This window comes from Onychomys torridus, chromosome 17, assembly GCF_903995425.1.
Source record: "Onychomys torridus chromosome 17, mOncTor1.1, whole genome shotgun sequence".
In the NCBI taxonomy this organism is placed as follows: Eukaryota; Metazoa; Chordata; class Mammalia; order Rodentia; family Cricetidae; genus Onychomys; species Onychomys torridus.
Window position 1 is genome coordinate 24,918,564 of NC_050459.1, and position 23,915 is coordinate 24,942,478.

The window sequence follows — 23,915 nt, forward strand, 5'->3', positions numbered from 1 at the left end:
TTATATAATGGTTTGCCTGAAGGCACTAAATTTACTCCCTTTTGAACTGGATTCTCCTCTTCTGCACATTGCACAAATACTCCCTGTGAGGTTATCGATTAACCATTGAAGCTGCTTTGGATAATGAGGACACTGTTAACAGTACACAGAAAAGCAAATTTGGCATAACCAGCTTTTCTGTAATACACAGGAAGGGAAAAGCCGATTATTTTCAAGTTCTTAATTTTCCAGACGCTTCCTTTGAAAGGTAGTCTTTTAAACATTATGTATCATAAGGAGCCGTGGTAATGCTGCAGACAGAGCAGGAGGTAAAGGTGAAGAGAAGAAAAAAAAGATGAAAATGGGTACTATCTGAGGGCCACAGGGAGACACGGCAACTCCTCTGCCTGAGAGCAGGCACAGATTTCCTCACTGCTCATCATGATGACAGAAACACACAACAGCCTAAGTACAATGGCAACGCTGCTGTCATAAGCAAATCCAGGCTGCAGCCCATCCTTACAATGAGTGTTCCCAGTAGCTAAGGTAGAACATAGCCATGTGACCTCTTTACCAAGGAAAAGGGGATTTCTCATAGCTGTTTGCCCTGTGACGAAATTCTGCATGGTCAAGAAAGGTAAATACCAGAAGATCCCCAAGGATAGACTTCTGACTGGACGATAGCTGAGGGTGGACATGTGACACCTGAATCAGGAATTTAAATGATGACATTCAAAATGGGTCGGATATAAAGTGACCGTTCGCTTTGTCCAAATAAAATCTACCCCAGGAAATACTTTAGAGTATTGCATATTAACTATATACATTAGTGGGCTTGGGCATGATGTTTTCATACAAATCTACAACATGCAGGTGTCACATCCAGACTCTTCCTCCAGCTCTTCTCACCACCGAGCACCCTTCCTCATCCCTACTTTTAGGCTGACCTTCCTCAGCCTCCCCTCCTGAGAGAGCATGTGACACTTAGGTTTCCATGTCTAGCTTATCACAATGTCCTGCTCCATCCATTTTAGAGAAAATTACAAGACTTCATTCTTCTTTGTGGCAGTATAATACTCCACTATACATATACACTTTGAACTTTTGTGTGTGACTTTGAGATAAGACCTTGCTAATTAATCCTTTACTTCCCAAATGCTGGAATTATAGGTATGTGTTGCCATATCCAGCAAATGTCATATGTATAATTTTACCACTTTGCTGCTGATTGGCACCCAAGCCAACTCTATGTCTTAGCTATTGTGGTGTGGAGTATTTTGTTTGTCTTGTTTTTGTTTTTAGAGACAAGGCTCTATACAACCAACAGTCCTAGCTGTCCTAGAACTCACTCTGTAGACCAGGCTGGCCTCAAACTCACAGAGATCTGCCCGCCTCTGCCTCCTGAGTGCTGGGATTAAAGGCTGCACTGGCACTGCCCAGCAGTAGTATAGAGTTTTGTTTTCATTTCTGTGGTTACTTTCAATTTTAGGTAGAGCCCACGTTCTTTAGAGTGCCCAGAAGTTCAAATATTTCTTGTATCTTACACTTGGCTAGAGAGTCACACATTTGTGTTACTTGTCTCTTCCTTTAGAATTTCACTTCGAGACCCTGGGAGAGATTGGTTTGTCCCTAAAGACTTTTTAGAGCGGCCACACTTTCCCTTGAAATATACTGATGGGTGAGCTAGAATTAGTGGTACGTGCTTGAGTAAAGATGAAGACATCAATTTCAAAGCTTAAAGCAAGAAGCCATGAGAGAAAGGCTCTGTGATGACAGTTAGGGTATTCACCCATCTGATCACTGGGATAAGCCAGTTCGGGCACCTTCTCCACCATTGCCAGTAGTCCAATCTGGGGCCATCCTTGTGGATTCCTGAGAACTTCCATAGCACCTGGTTTCTCCCTATCCCCATGTCTCCCTCTATCATGGTATCTCTTTCATTGTTTTCCCACTCCATCCCTGTTCCAGCTCAACCATCCCATTCCATCCATGTTCTCATCCCCCATCCCTTACCCTCTCTTGTCCTCCATCCCCAGTTTACTCATGGAGATTTCATCTCTTTCCCCTTCCCAGGGCAATCCATGCGTCCCTTTTGGGGTCCTCCTTGTAGGAGGGAATTGGGGTGGATTGGAGGGAAGGCTGGAGGGGCAGGAGGAAGGGAGACAGTCATCTGTGATTGGTATGTAAAATGAATGAAAAAATTAATAAAAACAATTAAAAAGTAGCCATGTGAGATCTGAGGCCAAGATTGGCTTTTGAATGGCAGCCACTTACTGAGTGGAGCTATGGGATACTTGAAATGTGGCTTGTCTCCATAGAGATAGGGTGTAGCAGACATAACCAATACCAGATTTTGAGAAAAAAAATGTAAACTATCTTTTGAAATTGCATGATTGTTATGTGATAAAATAACAAATATTATTTGGGGTATACTGTAGTTGGTTTTAATGTCAATTTATCATAATTTAGAATTAAAGGAGCCTCAACTGAAAACTGTCCCGGTTCCCTGGAACAACTTGAGAAGATCCAAGGCCAGACAGAAAGGATGGAGCAGATGAAAGATGGCCAACAAACCTTTTGCTTGCCTGGCTTCCTATCTTGCCACCACGTGGATTTCTCCTGTTGAAGCAGTATTGCCAAGCTTCCCTGGATAACTCAGAACCAGGGGCTCCCTAGAAACCTACTGTGGTTTTGGTGTCAGAGTGGGGCTACTGAGGCGCCCAGCCTCAAGGACTGAGCAACTACCTGGATTTCAGCTTTTTGCAGTGTTTCAGCTGCTGTTATGAAAGCTGAATTAATACATTCACACACACACACACACACACACACACACACACACTGTCATCTCATTGGTTCTGTTCCTCTAGAGAACCCTAATTCAGGATAAAATAAGCTTACTATATTTTTTAATTATCTCCATTTTTAAAATGGAACTACTAGAAATTTTATTTCCTTTGTGGCTGGCATGATGTTTCTATAAGCAATATTGTCTCCGAGGCAGCCATAACCACCTCTCGATGCCCAGACTCATTAGCACTTGCCAGAATTCTCTAGAAAAGAAGGGTCAAAGGCTTTATTAGTTACTTTCCTCATGGCTGTGAGAAACTTAAGGAAAGATGGTTTATGGTGACGTGTGGTTTACAGGGAGATTCATCCCAGGAGGGAAGGGATGACAGCAGGCTCTTGAGGCAGCTGGATACATTTTGTCTCCAGTCGGGAAGCAGAAAGAAATGAATGTTGATGCTGAGGTTGCTTTCCCCTTTTTATGTAAACCAGCCATGGAAGACCACCACTCACGTTTAAGATGGGCCTTCTAACCTCAGTCAACCTGATCTTGAAAATCGCTCTCAGCAGTGTCCAGAGATTTGTCTCCTGGGTGATTCTAGTCCCTTGTCAAGTTGACAATAAGTGTCAACCACCATAGAGACTGATGCTCAACCCCACACCTTAGAGTTTCTACGAGCTGAACTCTTGTTGCTCTGGGGATTGTTTGTGGGAGTTGTCCTAATCCAATCTGACTGGTATTCAATAAAAGGGCATTAGACAGAGTGCATGCCTTTGAGCAAAGGCTTTGTGAGGACGCAATGGGAAGGCAGCCACCCACAGGCTCAGAAGAGAGTTTTAGCAGAAACTAGCCTTGATTATACCCTGATTTGGGATGTCCAGCCTCAGACAATAAGAAAGTAAGTTTCTGCCTGTTGTATTTCGTTATGTCACTCTACTTAGACTCAGGAGATAAGTTATAGCTCCTGGGGGTACGTAGTAAATCATACAATCAGCCTCCCATACCCAATGGTTCAGGGGTGACAGTTTTACTTTAGTGATGGATCATTTTTTAATTGCATATATGCACAAGTGTGAAAGTGTTTCATTATGCCCTAGACAATGCAGTAAAATGACTACTCCCTCAGAATTTACATTGTTTCAGATACCAAAATCAATCCAGTGATGATTTAAAGTTCTTGGAGGGGTGTATAAGAGTTATAAGAAAGGACTATTCCATTTTATAGGAGAGACATAAATGTCCACAGATTATGGTAGCTGCAGGTAGAGGTGGGGATCCTGAACCCAATGCTCAAGTATACTGAAGACATCTACTTATGGTTATTTTTACACAGAATGGATACACTTAATATCTTTTTTACTTTAAATATACACTATAATTGGTACACATGAGCCCAAGAAATGGATGGACTCTAATGAACTAATTAAAAGAAAATAACTGCAGAATCATAAAGTACAATGATACTTTAATTACCATACTGCAAATGCCATCTTTATTTCTGTGGGTTCTCTGAACACAAATGGGAAGAAACCATAGATTTTGAAATAACCCATTTTTGATCTTCACAGACCACCCTGATGGAAATAAAAGTACTGAACTTCCAATCAGATGATGGCCATTGACATTGTGTTTATACACACTTCACTGATGACCCAAAACACTTCAGTTAGCTGCAATGAGATCCCACTCTTCCAATACAGATCTGAGAGAATTACTGCACATAAGGAGTGAGGTGTTTGTAGACTGCAGTTTTACTTAAAAGTGTGGTGCTGTATGCATGAGCTGAAAGCTGCTGGCACACCTGTCTTGAGGAGCAGAGCATCCAGTATGTTGTGATCATAGCTTTCCCTCCATGTCTCAGGTAAGATAACAAACTCTTTGTAAATCGTGTTGAATCAGGCAACCCAAAGCCAGACAACATCAGTGTACACCAAATAAGCTCACCACAAAATGGACAGCAGCTTCCATCCATGACAGGAAATCAGATGAGAAGAAATCTTTCCTGAGAAGGATGACTTCTGAGACATTACTCCAATCTTGTTATTTTCCTATCATCCAGGAAGCCTGCCTGTTTCCTTCCAGAGCACCAGAGGAAAATGTATTCTGTGTATGACACTACTGCCTACTTTTTTTTTTTTTTGCTTACTTCTAGTCTTTTGCACTTTGATGTCTATGCTACCCCCCCCAGGTTCCCAGTCTCCTTCCTTTTTAAAAAGAATCCCATAAGCTGAGTGGAAAGGCACAGCCCTGAGAACCCAGCTGAGGCACAGGGATAATGAAAATGAAGCTAGCTGGGGTTATATTGTAACTAATCATCTCCAGGTAAGTCCTTACTGATTTCTTCACTGCAGATATTGCTTCAGACATTCTTACATGTCTTCCCAGAGATACTGAGGAGTATATCCACCAAGTTTTCATGACACACTGCTCATGAGGGTGCCTCTTCTCCATTCTTGTGAATCTTTTTTTTTTTTCTGGTATAATTAATTTACTAGCAACTCCTTTGCACAAAGCTCTAAGACAGTCCCTATTAGTCATATTTTCTCATTACTGTAACAAAGTACCTGCCAGAACACACACACAACTGCTCACAGTTTTACAGAATTCTGACTATCAGCAAGGAAAAGTAGTTCAGCTCACAACTTGACTTGCCAGGAAGCAGGGAAATAATGCCCCTGTGCCCAGGTGCATTGCTTCTGCAATTCCTCTTTTATTCCATCCTGATACCCAGCCATGGGATTGTGCCAACCACTTTGAAAGTGAGTCTTCATCCCTCCATTACTCTTCTCTGAAAATACTTTCATAGATATACCCAGAGGTGTCCCTCACTATTCTCCTAGGTGATTCTAAAGCCAGTAAAATTGGAGGTGATAATTAAAACCATCGCAACCCCTCTATTTTGCTATGACCTGCACTGTTTAGGGATTGACCTGACTGATGTAATAGAGAATGAAGAAACCACAGACACACACATAGAAAAGTTGGGACCAAGTGGGCCTTGTCCTCTGATGGAGCTGCACCAGCAGTCCAGATACTCAGCATGTTTACTACACACAGATGAATGGAGAGGTAGGTCAGCTGATCTCAGTAGGATATCTCAATAGTGGAACAGTCTCACACTGTAGTCATCTCTCATCCAGGAGGAAGAACCTATACTTAAACTTTATGCACATACTACCAACACACATATTTGGATCAGAGGAAGACTTTGAAATTCCCCTAAGCCCTGACCCAGGGAATGTCTTGCCATCCCCCCAGATCTGAGATCTTGAGGTCCTTGACATGGTCATGCCCATGTCAACAACACATGTCCACTCAGGACTTCAGCCACTCTTTCACCGCATCATGGTAAAGGATTGCGGAGAATCCTCTGCTTTAGAGAAGTTTAATCAGGTGTCCTTCTCTTCTACCCATACTCTCTGTACAGAGCTTTCTCTCTTCTGTTCTCATGGCCCTCACCTCCTTAAGCACATCTCTCTAGCCTTCCCACAGAAGATACCCTGCCTCCTATGAACACGCTCACTCAGTTACTCTTTCTCATGTGTTCAGAGATTTTCCAGTGTTCCCAAGAGCTGCCTCACTTTTGGAAAATCTTCCCTGAGCCCTGGAAGAAGCTGAGCAATCCTGGATGAGCTTAACCTTTCTATGGTCTCAAACCCCTTATAGATATACAACAGGCAACATCATCTACCAAAACAAACAATCAAACAAACCCAAATACACTTGTGATTAAAAATAATACTATGGGAATTAATCATTAGTCACTACCACAGCAATATAATCCTTGGAGGACATATAGTGAGTACTTTGCTTATTTATAGGAAAAATTATGAACTCTGTCATGATAGCCTGTATTCCTGTTCACCAAACTGAGAAAACACCGTAACTATTCACTGAAGGTTTACTGCACATTCCAGGCTTTCTTCATATATTAACTCACTATCTTTTACCCAACCCTATGAAATATACATGACTATGTTTGCTTCATCAGGTAAAGAATTCATGACCTATGTATAGTCACAGAATCAGAAGTAAACACTTTGCACATGAGAAAAACAGGATTTAAGCCCTAAACCCATGCTTCCAACTACTGGTCACGCTTGATTGGCCCCTACCTGCAGCTCTGTCTGCCTGTGTGTCCTGTAGCTGTCCCAAAATGCATTTCCATTTACTCCTTAGTTAATGAATGGGACACATCTCCAAGGAAAGACATATTTTAGGGTTTTAACCAAATATATGAAAACACATAAAAAACAATGTGATTGCCCCATGAATACTTGGGTAGGTTGTGGTGAAGTAAGCTGACCTGCCTTTCTCTCATTTGTTGCCATTTCTTTCTCATGAATGAAAAGACATAATAGCAATAAATTGCAGGTAGATGTCTCATTCCTCCAACTTATTATTCTGGGGGAAAACATTGAGTGACATAATGCATCACAAGACTGTCATGACTGGGGATGGAACAATACATCAAAGAGGCATAGCTCTTAGAGAAACTTCCAACCAGGTCTTATATAAAGATGGATTCTGTTATTGGGATACCGTTATTAATACTATGGAAAGTAAGAGAAATGTTTACTGACAGCATGTGTTCCAAAACGAATGTAAAACCAGTTTCAAGTTTGAAATATCACAGAACTAAGATATCCTTTGATCACGACAGAACCTATTGAGGTCTCATTTAGCATACAGTTTCTGAAGTAAAGACTTGGGTGTGTGTGGGCAAGAGCAGCAGAAATGTGGCCTATGCAAGGAAAGGGGCAGAAAGGGGCTTAGAATAGTGTGTTGAGGAGCTTGGCCTTCACCAGTGGACAGCAGAGTCTCCACAGACCACAAGAATGGCATGAAAGTGACACATAATTCTAGATAGAGTAGCTGAGATTAAAAGAAAAAAATGAAGCCATGTTAGGAACAGAAAGATAAAGAGATTTAAGAAAAAAATATATAGAAGGAAGGATCAGCCAGATGTAATAGCCAGCTGGATAACATCATAAAGTGTGAGAAATCAGGTGGATGGCAAAGAGAAAGATTTGAGAGGAAAGAAGACGATCTATCTCTTGTAGGGCAAAGCATGGGACTGGTGGAAGAGAAAGGCAGCTGGCCTCTAGTTCCTGATGTGGTACCACTCTGTCCCTTGAAGGATAAGCCCTCCAGTCTGTGATTTGGTGAGCTATTTGGACAATGACTGTTGTTGTCCATACATGTTGCTGCTGTCAACAACACTAGGGTCAATGAAGGGTCAAAAATAAATCACTTACTCCTGTGTTGTTATTCTTATTTTTGTGTTGTGTTCCTTTATTTGAAAAAGCTTTGCTCTACCCCTGAAGGAAATCCCCATACCAAGAACTCGGAATGCCAATGCAGTCTCTAGAGACAGTGAATGGGCACTGGTTCCTTGGAGATAACTGGCATTTAATTGATTATTTGGTTAACTAACTTCCCTAAGTCTCCTCCACCCCACTTCTTCCAATTTTCTATCCCATCAGCCTATCCTTGATCTCCTACATGCCTGTCCTTGGGCAGAGCAGAATTAGTAGATGTGTCAAACTAAATTGCCTTTTCACTTTCCTCTCTGTAGTGGTCTTTGTAGTGGTCTTTGTTATTACCCTTTGAAAAATTGTTCTATCGCCATACTTTCTACACAATTGAGGAAAACACTTTGGACATTCCAAATTTTCCCACCATTTCTTCTGCAAATGAACCTGGAGGTTATGGCTTTTGCACCATGTGAATTTGTCCCCAAGTGCTAACCTTTCTCAAAAGGAAGTGGACTATAGCACATAGGGGCCAGTGCAAAGAATGTAAGTCTGTCCTGCTGCAAACAAATGGACAGAGGACAGGGAGAGAAGCTGGGGGAAACATGGGAAAGGGCTGCCTAGAGATTTTCCTGCATGATTTAAATGTTTCTGAATGCTAATTTCTCAGAATGCATCAATCTTGGAACAATTTGATTTAATCCCTGCTGAAATAAAAGACGTGGTTTGGATTTCCCTCCAAAGTTACAGAACACAGCCATCTTAGAGTTTAAATAAATGGAGCTTTGGCACCACACTTGTTACCTCCCTCCCCCATGCGAGGAGGCAGCTTTACACAACAGGAATCCTCAAAGGAACTCAAATTCTCATCTGACTTCCACCACTGAAGTCTGTGCTATTCTAAGGCTTGGTTTCCTTGGTGCTTAAAATGAAGAGAGACCTGAAGAACTGGTTACCTGTTAAGTTTTAAGTTCCAGTATCTCTCACTCACAGGCTCATGTGTTAGAAATTAGAACCCCAGCAGGTTTGGGGAGGTTGTGGGAATGTTAGATGGGGATAACTAGAGGAAGTGAGTCACTGGGCGACCTATCTTTGATGTTCTCCCTGGACTCCAGGCCTTGTTTTATTCTCTGCTTCCTCTTTGTCATGATGTAATTGTATTCTTGAAGGTTCTCCTTGGACCCTAGCCCTTGCCTTTCTGAACTCTATTTCCTCTCTGTCATGACATAAATTTCTTCTTATATTACAAAGGCCAACAGCTATGATGCTCTACTTGAGTTCATGGAGCCAAGCATCCATGGACTGAACCCTCTGAGATCATGAAACCCAACATGATTGTAAATTATCCATTTCAGGTATTTTGACAATGTTGAACAACAAGTAATACAGGTTCTGAGCTATATTAGGACTAGCATGGGTCTGACATATTGTAGGTACATGATAATTTTAAACTATTATTATTAAGTGGAAGTCTGAGCAATGACCAAGCAATACTCCCATCTCCCTCTCTCTCTCCCTTCCCCCTCCCCAGCCCTGCTTCAAGAGAAGTGCATGTAGGACAATGGAACCAACTTGGTGTGGAAGGGACAGGTTCTTCTTGCCTCTCTACTCTTAATATTCTCGCCAAAACTGATTTGCCTCTTGTTTGCTTTCAGAAACACCATTCCTCAGGAGTTATTGACTCATACTTTTTTCTTTCCTGATTTTCCTTTGAATACAGACCATCCTTGGGTACTACCAGCACCAGGCTAAATCTTTCCACAGCTTCTTGGCAGTTCTGGCTACTAGTTCATCCCTGGATGATTAATTTATATCAATTTTCCATCGTGTACATAACCAGCCACCAGTAACAAGGCTTTTTCTTAGTAATACATAAGAGGCTAGAGACATGGCTCTGCCATTTAAGAGATTTCGCTGCTCTTGTAGAGGACCAGCACTCAAATTGTATAGCTCAAAACTGTTTATAAGTCCAACTCCAAAGAATCGGATACCCCTTTTCTGTCCTCCTTGGGCACTTTTGAGGATGTACACATAGAAACACACAGAGACACGTAAATATAAAATTTAAAAGGATAAGCAAATTTACATTGATGGCTAGTAATAATTATAATGCTATCTGACAAAAGAATCATTGTCAGTCTCTTGCCTGACAAGTAGCAGTTCCCAGACCTAGAGAAAGTATAATATGGTTATTCACATTTGGGCTCAAATGCTTCCTACCAATGGCGTAGCCTGCAGATGTATTTGGTTTTGCTCCCACCATTTCCTCCTTTATGCCATTCTTCAAAAATGAACAAACAAAAACAAACAAACAAACAAAACCTTGATCTGTGTGCTGGCTAATTTCATGTCAACTTGATGCAAGCTAGAGTTATCTGAAAGGAGGGAACCTCAATTGAGAAAGTGCCTCTATAAACTCCAGCTGTAAAGCATTTTTATTAATTAGTTATTGATGGGGGAGGGTCAAGCCCATGTGGAGGGCACCATTCCTGGGTTGGTGGTCCTGGGTTCTATAAGAAAGCAGGCTGACCAAGCCATGATGAGCAAATCAGTAGGCAGCACCCCTCCATGGCCTGCATCAGCTCCTGCCTCCAGGATCCTGCCCTGCTTATGCTCCTGTCCTGACTTCCTTCAGTGATGGACTATGATGTGAAAGTGTAAGCCAAATAAACCCTTTCATCCCCAACTTGCTTTTGTTCATGGTGTCTTATCATAGCAATAGTAACCGTAACCAGGACAATTTGTTTCCAACTTTTAGAACAGAAAAATAAGTAGGTTTCTCTTTTTAAAAATAGAATCTTTTAATCATTGTAAAAAACAAAACAAAAACAAAAAAACAAACAAACAAAAAAAACCTAGATACACCACCTGCAGTGCTAGGCTTATTTTCCTCAAGACAACTCTGAGCAGTCACTGAGGAGACCCATGCCCTTCAGACAGTGGGGTGAGTGCAGCTTCCAGCTGGCCACAGTCCTCACCACTCTCTTATAATGTATTTCCTTAGACTTCACTGTTCAATCACCAGCCTGGCACTGTGACCATTCAATTCTGCCCCCTGTACTTAAGTGCTGTTCCTAAGGAGGGACAGCATGCTTCCTTTCTGGTAGGGGTCTCAAGAGGTGGTTGGTTCCCACCTCCTCATCTGAACCCTGTGAATCCTTTCTACCGAGATATGCCCAGACTCTTGATCATCCAGGTTACTCTGAATTAATCTGAATTAATCCTGAGATCTGTCCTCACATACCTTATGGATTCCCATCCCATCTACTGCTTCAAACTTCATCCTCATGGGGGCTATTTTCCTGCCCCACAAGACTAGCTAGCCTGAGCCCTCAAGTTGCTGGCTAATACAGAAAGGCTTTTCTTTTCATCCACCACTTCTCATCATTAAGGCTCTCCAATGTTGTCCTCACAGCAGAACAGAGACCAGGGGACTCAAGACAGAAAAGCACTGATCAGTGTTCCCTGAACAAGATGAGGAAACTTTGAAAAGCCCCCTGGACTTCGTGCATCAAGGATATTTTGGGAGGAACTTGACAGGGACTTGTAAAATACATTTCATATAAAGAGTAAGTTGAAAAGGGCAAAACAAGCCGGGAGCCTGACAAGAAGAAAAAGAAAAAGGTGTACATTGAAATATTGAGACTGAAAAACCCTATTGGAAACAGAGCTGTTCTGACCTTTGTGTCTCCCTCAACTACAAGCAACTTTCCTCCTCCTTCATTTCAGGGTTTGTCCTGTGTGATTGATGACTTGCTGTTTGCTAGGGACACTGCTGAAATGCCCCACATATAAAAATGGGGCTCACATAGCAGCACTTCCCTACAAGAAAAAGCATGCTGTTATAAAAGACGATGTGAGGCCTGCCAATGAAGAAGGGTATAAAACGGAACACAGAGACTGGCAAGCAGACCACTGCCTTCCTGGAGCCAGCCATCTACTTCACTGTGACAGTCACTGTCTTTAAACTTCCCAGGGCAAGATTCAAGGACACTATCCTTTCCACTCTCCAGACACTCTCAAGCCAGAAAAACCAGTTCTCACCCTTTCTTATCAGTCCTTCCAAGTCCTTATGCCCTTCACGCCCCCATCATTTAAATCCTGCTTCCAATTCTACCTCATGTCTAGATTGTCTCCAGCTATGACCACCTCTCCTCCTTCTTCTAAATTCTATAACACAAAAACTTGTGTCTGTGTCATATACCACACCAATTCCATTGTAAGCAACCCAAAACCAGGTGAATACACATCTGCCTTCTTATACCAAATGCAATGGCTCATATCTAGCAGATGCTTCTGTTGAGCTGAATGTGGGACTTGGCTGGACCCTTCATTACTTCCCCTCCTATATATGATTCTGACACCAATAGTTAGAAGCTTCCAAGGACCCTGACAAAGTCTAAGTGGGGCAAATCAACAGCAGGTAATCCACATTTGCTTGACTTTAGTGACCTGAAGGAACTCAAAGCTTTTACTGGAGTCACACTGCAGTGGCAAATGCTGTTTCCCTTAAATAGTAAACATCACCTTGTACCTTGTGCCTCTGAACAGATCAGAGCTGCTCAATACTGTGTTTTCACTAAGCTCCAGGGGAAATCCCCAAGTTTGCCTCACTGTCAAGTCCCACCTCAAAATGGGCAACTGGCATCAGGGTAGGCAGCCACACTGTGGGTGGCACCTCAGTTCTCCCCAAGCTGATCCTCAAGCAAGGAAAGGCATATCACATTTCATCAATTCCCATGTCAAAAGACAGTTTGATTTTATAAATGTCTTTGCTCTGGCTTCCACCTGGGATGTGGGACTTACAAATCCACAAGAGATCTTGATTTCAGAAGATGAGGCACAGCTGTCAGAGGGGATGAAGCAGGATGCCAGCCTTCTCCTCCTTGATGCTTCCCCCTGACCCTTGAACCTCCTTAGGAGATTGAGGAGAAAACAGTGAGGATAAACAGATATATTTGCAGGCCTGGGGTAAGAATGCACATGGAGAATGAAAGACAATCAATGGAATGTTTTCATGTCTGTCATAACTGCTCTAAGACCATAAGCTTTTTAAGTAATAAGTTTTTGAAAACCAAAAATTTTGGATACAATTTTATATAAGCAAATCATTTGTGTGCACAAAACTCTATATTTTTCCCATGCAAACAGCATTTTCACATGCAAATTGAGCTGTTGGGGCTTTAGCTAATTGAGCATCGGGTGGAATTCAATGAGTTTTGCAAACACAAGTGGGAAGTAATAGTGGTACAGTACCAGGGAGGGTAGCTGGCACTCAGCAATGCCATGCCATGTGCCTACAGCTAGATGACTTGGATGCTTTGTAACTCTCTTAAAAGGCAGAGTGGACAAACTATGGGAGGTGAGTACATTTTCAAGTGAATTACTGGTTATTTGACCACTGGAACTGCCCTCCACATCAGCTAAGTTTATTTCAGCCTCAGACTTTCACTTACAGCCCAAGTTAGCACTTCAAAGTAGCTCAGAAGAAATGGTCCAACAGGATGCTGGCTGAGTGCATCTAAGTGTTCATGCCTGGCTGCCAATCTCAAAACTGCTTGAAAATAGCAACTTAGTCAAGTTGGACAATTGAAGAAAGTGTCATAAAATGCCTTTACAAGGGAGTGGGAAGGGATTCAAAGTGGCAAGAAGGGTTTGAAAATGCTTCAGGACCAATGATGCGGTTCCCAGAACCAAAGAAGTAATGAAGCATGTTTGTTCCCACAGCCAGGCATGGAAAGAGGATTGCTGATCTTAAGTTGTGGCCTTTTGAATGATAGAGGGAGCAGCCCCATCAGAGTTCCCAGTAGGAAGCCAGAGGATTCAACCCTGACTTCATTCTCTCTCATTCTTCTTTCTTGGGAGGGTTCCACATTGATTAAATCCAATGGAAGAAAGAGTCAAAGACATCTATACTGCTCTACCACACAGGCACAGGACTTAGAATATACCAGGAGGGACAAACTTGCCCACGTGTCCTGAAATCTCCAGGAAGTTCACTTTAATTTACATTTCAGTGTTTATGAGCCATGGTATCCCAAGGTCTGAGTGTTACACCCACATCACACTTTGTACATCACTAACACCCAAACCACACAGGGAAACTTCCTTGATTAACAGAGTTTGTTTTCAATGTGTAGAAATCATGAAGCCCTCAGTAATATTAGATTATAATTCTAATGCAGAAAAGGATATGGTATTTGTCAAACAAGAACTGGTTGATTTGATGTATTCCCAAATCATTGCCCACAGAATACAAACTGAATATGAACAAGGACATTTTCTAATTCTTTATCTTCTACCTGGCATGTAACTCTTCCTATTCTCAATCATCATTTAAAGTAATTAACATTCCACATTTTAGATTCAATTGTCTGGTATTACCATAACAGACAGGAACCTGCCTTTGGATCATTCTCACATAAGCATGTGGTGGATTAAGAATGGAAGTCTAAAGAAAAGCCCAGCCACTCATCTCACCAATACCATTTTCATTCCTAGCCTATTGGAGTCCCACTTCCTTCCCAGCTCTCTGGAGTCTCCCTATCTTGATATCACTTTGGTTTCCAGGAATAATACATATAACTGATATACATCTTAAGACAAACAACTGGAACCCATCGCTAAGTGACAGGGACCTTCTAGATGCCAGCAAAACCCTGCACTGTATCCTAAGAGCGACAATTAATCTCGATTATCCATTTGACTAACATGAGAGATGCTGAGGATTAGTAAAGTACTTTTCTGGGTCCATCTGCAAGAAAGTATCTGGGGATGACTGACATGTGGAACAGTAAATAAGGGGATAAGAACTGCCCTTAGTGTGGGTAGCAACATCCAATAGACTAGAGAACCAGGTAGAATAAAGTAAAAGCCAGCCAGCACACTTGAGCTGCTCTGTCCCTTAGCTATTGTGTCCATTACTGCTGTCATCACCTGTAGATATAATATTTCACTTCTTTAGCCTTTCAATACAGACTCAGCAGCAACTTCCTCTGGGTCTTTTAGACACCAAAGTTGATACAGGACTAAATCAATGGTGCCTCTAAAAATGTACTAATAAAAACTATAAATAGTTCTTGGTTGATTAATTATCCATTATTATTCAAGTTCTGGTAGCCAACATGTACAGAACAGCTTCCATGCACATAGCACTTTAGCAAAAGTATGAGTTGTCTCAAGACATTGGACCATGTCAATCACAGGGCCTGTTTATATGGCTGTGATTATGTTTAAAGATTTTGAAATGGAAAGCAGGGAGTGAAAAAGAGAAGAAGAAGAAGAAGAAGAAGAAGAAGAAGAAGAAGAAGAAGAAGAAGAAGAGGAGGAGGAGGAGGAGGAGGAGGAGGAGGAGGAGGAGGAGGAGGAGGAGGAAGAGGGGGGGGAGGGGGAGGAGGGGGAGAAGGGGGAGGAGGGGGAGGAGGGGGAGGAGGGGGAGGAGGGGAGGAGGAGGAGGAGGGGGAGGAGGAGGAGGAGCAAAGCATGTTTCTTGTCAGTAAAGACACTGCATTAAGCCTACAGACAGTTGTCAGACATGGAGTAAGCAGAATTGCTGGAAGAAGATTAACTTTATCCATAACCATAAGCTGTATAATGGTGCCAAAATGCCAGGAAGATAATTGGCCTCTGGGTATTTAGGATGTGGTCTTTGTCCTTCCTTTTATAGATGATTCTGAACATCTTTATGTGTAATAAGCCAACTAGATCTAGGCGATGCCATCATTTAGAGATGTGTGTCCTAGGAGTTATAAAGACACACATCAAACTTATCCATAAACACCTGCCAGATAGTGAGCAATAAAGAAGACTTCCTGACCAATTAATCAAAGCCTCAATATGCAGCCTCAGTGCACTATTTGCCTTAGCAAACACAGTGGGGGAATAGGGCTGGTTTGAAACTACTCAGTTGAGCATTAGCTGCCTAGAAGTTTAGGGGAAAGTTATTTTATTATTTTATTTATTTATTTATTTGTTTGTTTGTTTAATTTATTTATTATTTTATTATTATTATAAAGTTATTATTCCTAAATAATATTTGCACACATTTTTAAGAAACATCCTCATCTCTCAATTCCATTTTGGCCTGATGGACACATTCTTTGAGTTAAATAGTGGTACTTTTGAGCAAACCACATTTAAAGACAGAGATTTTGAGGAAAAGTGATAGATACTAGTGTATTGCTTATTCAGCTAGCACTATTTAAGACAATTAAAATTGTATACAATTTTATTCACTTATATAAAGGTAATAAATTAATCACATGGGCTAATGAATGTTTATACTGATTGTTAACTTGACATATTTTAAAATCACCTAAGTAGCTAAGTCTTTGGGCACTCCTATGAGGCATTACCTAGGTTAGGTTAACTGTAGTAGTGAAACCCACCTTAACTCTGGACAGCACCACTTCCTGGGTTGGTGTCCTAGACAGATTAAAAAGGAAAAGGAATCTGAGGTCTAACATTGATTCCCCTCTACTTCTTGACTATAGATGCAATGTGACCAGTTGATAGATGCTGCTATGGCTGTGTATTCCCCACGTGCTGGTCTGTCTTTTTTATCGTGATGACATGATCCCTCAAAGTGTGAGCCAATATAAACCCTTCCTTCCCTAGGTCGTTTTTGTCAGACATTTTGTGACAGAAGCATGTAAAGTAACTAATTCATACTGAGCTCTAAGGACACTGTTATTCTGGTCTGGGTAGATAGCTGCCTCCATCCTTCCACACAGAACCACGGACAGATTTGGGGATGCTGCCTCTGTCTCCACTCTTTCCGCAGAGCCGGGACTATCTAAAGCACTAACTTTCTGAGACAAGCCTAGGAAATGGTCACTCTGTGCTTGTCCACTCTGATGATTCCATGTGAAAACCTCAGACCTTCATTGTGTTTCCTGACACAGACACGTGCTATGGCTGCCCCTCTTGCCAGTGTACCTATTCACTGCCCAGACTGGGTGATAATTCAGAGATGTCCCCTGACTTCTCAATTTCTGTCCATATATGACCTAATGATGATAGCTCCTTCTAATCTATCTTATCTGTCAATCTAGTTTCTTATTTGTCTGTCTGTCTATTCACCCATCCAATTATTTCTTCTCTCTGAAAAATTCTGATGAACATAGACTATGTAACTATTACTGTTATTTCTCTTGTATATTGTCAGGAACTAGGTATAAAAATAGTGAGGTAAGCCAGGTGGTGGTGGTGCACACCTTTAATCCCAGCACTGGGGAGGCAGAAACAGGCAGATCTCTGTGAGTTCGAGGCCAGCCTGGTCTCCAAAAGCAAGTCCCAGGAAAGGTGCAAAGCTACACAGAGAAACCCTGTCTTGAAAAACCAAAAAAAAATTAAAAAGTGAGGTAAAGTTAGGACATGAATCAATGGAGCTACATTGTAAATAGAATAGTCCCAAGTCATTTGTGGTATTGAATTCAAAACTTAAATTAAGATTAAATAAAATTTAAAACTAAATACTTCAGTTGCTCTGGCCATGAAAAGAAAAATAAAAACAGTTGGTAGAATATCTAAATACAATTAAATACCAAACATATGGCGAGTGGTTACCATATTGGTCAGCACAACCATAACACAATCCTATCCTCAGAGAACATTTTGTGACAACACCATGTAGTACTAACCCTTGTGGCTCAGATTTCAGCTTCACTCATACAGATTGCAGTTTATACTCTGCCTGGTATCTTTTGCCTTGACTGTGTCTCAAAAGATTCTTGTGTTTATGAGTAGCTTATGGCTTCACACACTTTGCTGTATAAAGTATGTTTTTAAATATTACCTTGGACACTAATTAGTAGGATTGGAAAGTGAACAGACGTTGGCATTGTTGAGGTTAATAACTTAATCCTTTAACACAGGAGAATCCTTCTAGGGCTTATTGAAAAGACTTTTATTGGTGCTCAGGGAATGCACTGTTCTATTATCCACAAGCACTATCTGTTAGGATGTACCATCCATCCATCCTCTGAGTGACTGGTGTTTAGAAAATGCCTCCAGATGCTTAAATTTCTTACCAGGAAAGCAAACAGCTAATAAAAAAGATGAGATTTTTCTCAGATACTTCTAGAATTACCAATATCTACACTTAGTTTTTAATCTATAACTTTAGAGCAAGAAGTAAATAGTTAATTATATAGTATAGAGATAGATAGTACAGGCAAAAATTTGGAGAAATTCTAGTTCTTGTATCAACATTATTTAAGCACTTCCAAACACTTGATTCTAAAGAATAAAGATTTAATGGGGGAGATGAATGTTGACTAAGTTTTTGGAACAAAAGAGCCATTTGGAGTTGTTTTGCATGGGTCCTCTGATTCTTTGCTTGTCCAAATTACCCCTGCACAGAGAATGCATATGGTGATTTTAGCTGATGAAAGTTGCAGATGCTTTTGAAGCCTAGTGGTATAGATGAACAAAACTATCCAAATATCAGAAAATAAAGAGTGGATGAGGACAGAGGAGGAATAGAAGGGAAATGTCTTCACCAAAGGGAGATATATATATATATATATATCACAAGGTGCATTTACCAACTGTCAATGTGTGATGTCTAAATATCAGAGCACTCACCCATTGTTCTTTATGTAATAGTCTTTACCACTAATTAACAACTGCCCCATATTACTTGATAGCAGATGTCCTCTGTCTCTCTGTCTGTCTCTGTCTCTGTCTCTCTGTCTCTCTCTCTCTCTGTCTCTCTCTCTCTCTCTCTCTCTCTGGTGTGCATGCATGTGTGAATGTATAGTCACATTTGTGTGGGTGCATGTGTGTGCAGGCGCACATGAATAAATACACATGTGGAAGCCAGAGACTAATGGCAGATGTCTTATTTAATTACTGTCCACTTTCATTATTGAGAAAGAGTCTCTTAGTGAACCTGGAGTTTGCTAATTCAAATAGTCTATCCACCTTGACCTGGGGATCCCCACTCTGCCTCCCTCACATGTGGGCTACCACACCTGACCAGGTTTTATGTGGGAGCTGTAGATCCAAACTCTAGTTCTGACACATTTTCCGGGCAAGCCATTCATACAATGAACCTTTTCCCCACCCCTCGGACATCATTTCTTAAGCATCTCTTGAATCCTTTAGTGTCTAGCACAAAGATAAGAACATATCAAATATTCACCAAAGATTACTACTAATTGTTGAGTGGTGTATATGCAAAGTAGTGGCCCTGTCTCTGAAGATACCCACATTCTGAACTCCAGAACCTATGATGCTATATCTTGAGACAAAGAGAAATTAAAGTTGTAGGTTAAAGATTTTGATCAACTAACCTGGAGCTTGAGAAATACCACAGAAGAGAGAGAGGAAGAATTGTAGGAGCCAGAGGGGTTGAGGACATCGAACATGGTCCACAGAATCAACTAAGCAGGACTCATAAGAGACTGAAGTGGCAGTCACAGTGTCTATATGGGTCTGAGCTAAGTTATCTGCCTATAAGCTGTGGTTGTGTAGCTTGTTGTTTTTATGAGACTCCTAACAGTGTATCTGATTCATTCACCTGTGCTTGGTACCTTTTCACCTTACTGGGTTGCCTCACCCAGCCTTGATATGCAATTTTATGCCTCGTCTTATTGTAGCTTGTTTTGCCACATTTGATTGATATCTCTGGGAGGCCTGATCCTTTCTGAAGAGAAATGGAATGAATCTGGGGAAGAGAGAAGGAGGTACTAGGAGGAGCAGAAGGAGGGGAAGGTGCAGCTGGGATGTATTATATGAGAGAAGAATAATTTTTATTTATTTTTTTTCATTTTACATACCAACCACAGTTCCCCTTCCCTCCCCATCTCCTGCTCCCCCCACTTATCCCCCATCCCACCCTCCATTCACTCCTAAGAAGGGGTAAGGCCTCCCTTGGGTATTCAACACAGGCTGGCATGCCAAGTTGAGGCAGGACCGAGCCCCACCCACCCACCCTGGCATCAAGGCTGAGCAAGGCATCAAACCATAGGAAATGGGACCCAAAAAGCCAGTTTATGCACCAGGATAAGTCCTAGTCACACTGCCAGGGTCACCATAAACAGATCTAGCCACACAACTGTCACCTACATTCAGAGGGCCTAGTTCAGTCCCATGCAGGTTCCCCAGGTGTCAGAGTCTGTTAGCTCCCACTAGCTCAGGTCAGCTGTCTCTGTGGTTTTCCCCATCATGATCTTTGACCCGCCCTTTGCTCATATAATCCCTCCTCCCTCTCTTCAACTGGACTCTGGGAGCTTCACCCAGTGCTTGGCTGTGGTTCTCTGTTTCTGCTTCTATCAGTTATTAAATACAGGTTCTATGATGACAATTAGAGTAGTCATTGATCTGATCACAGGGGAGAGCCAGTTCAGGCACCCTTTCCACTATTGCTAGGAGACTTAGTTGGAGTCACCCTAGTGGGTTCCTGGGAATTTACCTAGCGCAAGTTTTCTCCCTAACTCCACAATGGCTCCCTCTATCAAGGTATCTCTTACATTGCTCTCGCTCTCCATGTCCATACCTCATGTTCCATCTCCCATATTCTCGCCTCTCCCCCTACTCCCAGTTTACCTGGAAATGTTTACTATTTCCCCTTCCTGGGGTGATCCATGTGGTTCCCCTTAGAGTCCTCCTTTTTACCTAGCTTCTCTGGATTTGTGGACTGTAGCCTGGTTACCCTTTGCTTTGTCTCTAATATTCACTTATGAGTATAGACAAACCATGGTTGTCTTTCTGAGTCTGAGGGACCTCACTCAGGATGATTTTTTTTCTAGTTCCATCCATTTGCCTACAAATTCCATGATGTCATTGATTTTTATCACTGAGTAACACTCCATTGTATAAATGTACCACATTTTCTTTATCCATTCCTCAGTTGAGGGGCATCTAGGTTGTTTATAGGTTCTGGCTATTATGAATAATGCTGCTACAAACACAGTTGAGCAAATGTCTTTGTGGTATGATTGAGAATCTTTGGGGTATATGCCCAAGAGTGGTATTGCTGGGTCTTGAGGTAGGTTGGTTCCGAATTTTCTGAGAAACCACCATTGTGATTTCCAGAGTGGCTGTACAAATTTGTGCTCCCACCAGCAGTGGAGGAGTGTTCCTCTTATTCCACATCCTCTCCAACATAAGCTGTCATCAGTGTTTTTGATCTTAGCCATTCTGACAGGTGTAAGATGGTATCTCAGAGGCATTTTGATTTGCATTTCCCTGATGGCTAAGGATGTTGAGCAATTCCTTAAATATCTTTCAGACATTTGAGGTTCTTCTGTTGGGAATTCTCAGTTTAGATCTGTACCCCATTTTTAGTTGGATTATTTGGTATTTTGATGTCTATTTTCTTGAGTTCTTTATATATTTTTGCTAGAGAGAAGATTTTTTTTTTTAAAAAAGGAAGATTACTATGCATCATTCCACTGTGCCCAGTGCAGTCACTTAATCTTTAAGAAAGGAAGTAGGCAACAGAGGAGTCACAGCCTGGCAGCAGAAGTCAGTGACATGATGTGGCAATGTCTTGATTTTGTCTATTCATTGCTGACTTTGAAGATAGACCCAAAGACTTACAACCAGAGAACATGATGACCTCCAAAAACTGTGAGGCAGAAAAATTGATGCTACCCTTGAGTCTCCAAGATGGCTTTGGAAATGCCTGATTTTAGTACAATAAGACCCCTGTTAGGCTTCTAAAGTACAGCACTGTGAGCTGATAAATTTGTTGTTTGCAACCACTAAATCTGTGATAAATTGTTAAAGCCACCATAGAAGATGAATGCAATTGAGATCTTTCTCTTTGAGTCTTAAGAAACGACACTATCAATTTGTTATTCTAACCTTCCCTTACAGCCATCAAATATTCAGTTGTCCACCCAGAGTGCAACGTTGATGCAAGTATGTGCTGAAAGAAAACACCTGGAACATTGTTCAAAGGAAAAGCTGCTTCCTCATTTTAAAATTGTGTCTTAGTCTCCTCTTCTGGTGACTGGCTCTTTTAAAACATAATTGTCCACTTAAAATACTCTTGTGCCAGCAACTTGATTCCAGGTAAACATTTGTTTGCCTCTCTGTCTCTCCCAGGGGCCAAGCATCAGATTGGTAGGTACATCTGATGATTTAATAATTATTAAATTTAAAAAAAAGAAAAAGAAAAACAGAAGAGCCAATGCTATCAGTTGAATTGTTACGCAGCAATTCTGGTGTACTTGTTTCAAAGCAAAAATTCTTCCCTTGCTCATAGTTGAGGGTAATCAGGCTCTTCCAGCACATGAATTATGAACCAAAGGCTGGGGAGCCCCCAGCTGGATCAGGCCCTCTGGATAAGTGAGACCATTGAATAGCTTGATCTGTTTGGGAGGCACCCAGTCTGTGGGACCAGGATCTGTCCTTAGTGCATGAGCTGGCTGTTTGAAACCTTGGGCTTACACAGGGACACTTTGCTCAGTCTGGAAGTAGGTGACAGGACCTGCCTGTACTGAATCCACCAGGTTTAAATGAATCCCCAGGGGTGCCTTGATCCTGGAGGACATGGGAATGGAGGGGAGGGGCTGGGTGGAAGGTGGGGATGTGTTGCTGGAGGCGGGAGGACAGGGGAACCCATGGCTGATGTATAAAATTTAAAACACATAATAATAAAGAAAAAAATTTTAAAAAAATAATAAAAATAAAAGGTAAAACAAACAAACAAACTTGATCTAATTCCTACAGACTCCAAAAGAAGTCATGTATTTTGTAATATTCTCCCCTAGATGGCTGTAATCTTTTGCCTCAGGATTGGAAGATGTGGCTCTATTATATACTTAGCTTCTCTAAAGAATAGGGAACTAGTGAATAAATGAAAACTGGCTGAGGTAACTATTCTACTGAGAGGGAAGAAACCAGGAGCTGCTCGGTGGCTAAGAACATGTCCAGTTCTTACAGTTTATTGTTTATTTCTCAGCACCTATGCTGGGTGGCTCACACCTGACAACTCCAGCTCCAAGGGGGCCAGAGCATCTACAGGCAGTGATGTGAACATAAACACAGACACCCACACACAGATACAGATAATTAAATATAAGATTAATGTTTTTAAATGAAGAATCTGATTATACAATAGTACAATTAAGCTCAATATTGAAGGAAAAAGTCCTTCATAGTGTACTGTATGACTGTGCCTGGTGATAGCTAAAGTCTCTTGGAAACATGGAACATATTATGGAAATTACCTATGTGGCCTTCCCCAGGGAAGAGCACATCAATTCGTTGTCCAATGCCAGACAGTCATCCCCAAAGACACACATACAAGTAACATGATATGGACTGAACAGGTCATATTTAGGAACATATATGTATGTATAGTGAACAAAGAGACTATGAATTTGAATATGGGAGGGCTTGGAGGGAGGAAAGGGAAGAGAGAAGTTTTGTAATTATAACTTCAAAAATAAAATAAATGCCTATTTCTAGCACGATTGTCATTTCTCTGTCTCTCATCTGCCTGGCATTCCCTTCCTTCCCCTTCCCTGTGCTTCTATATGACCATTGACATTTCTTAAGTATTGCCTCCACCTTGGATAAAACATACCAAGAACCTACGTAAGTGATACAAGCCTCGACCTACCCTGAAGGGGTTCTGCAATGGTCGCCTAGATCGAACCAGCTCCAAAGGTAAGAGAGGCAAATGACTTTGCTCCGTGATGTCAGCTTCCAGTAGTGAAGCATAGGGTGAGAGAATAGCAAGGAGATTCAAAGCGATGGATACTAAACATAGGACAGCTGTCACGGGTCAACTGAAACTCATACATTTCAGCTTTTGAGTCTATCGGAAAGCTAACTCATCTTGGTTATCTTCCCACTGCACCTGGGGTATAATTTTCTTCAAAACCACAAGGAAACAATCATGCTGCAGCTACTCCCTTCCTTCTTTCTGTTTTCCT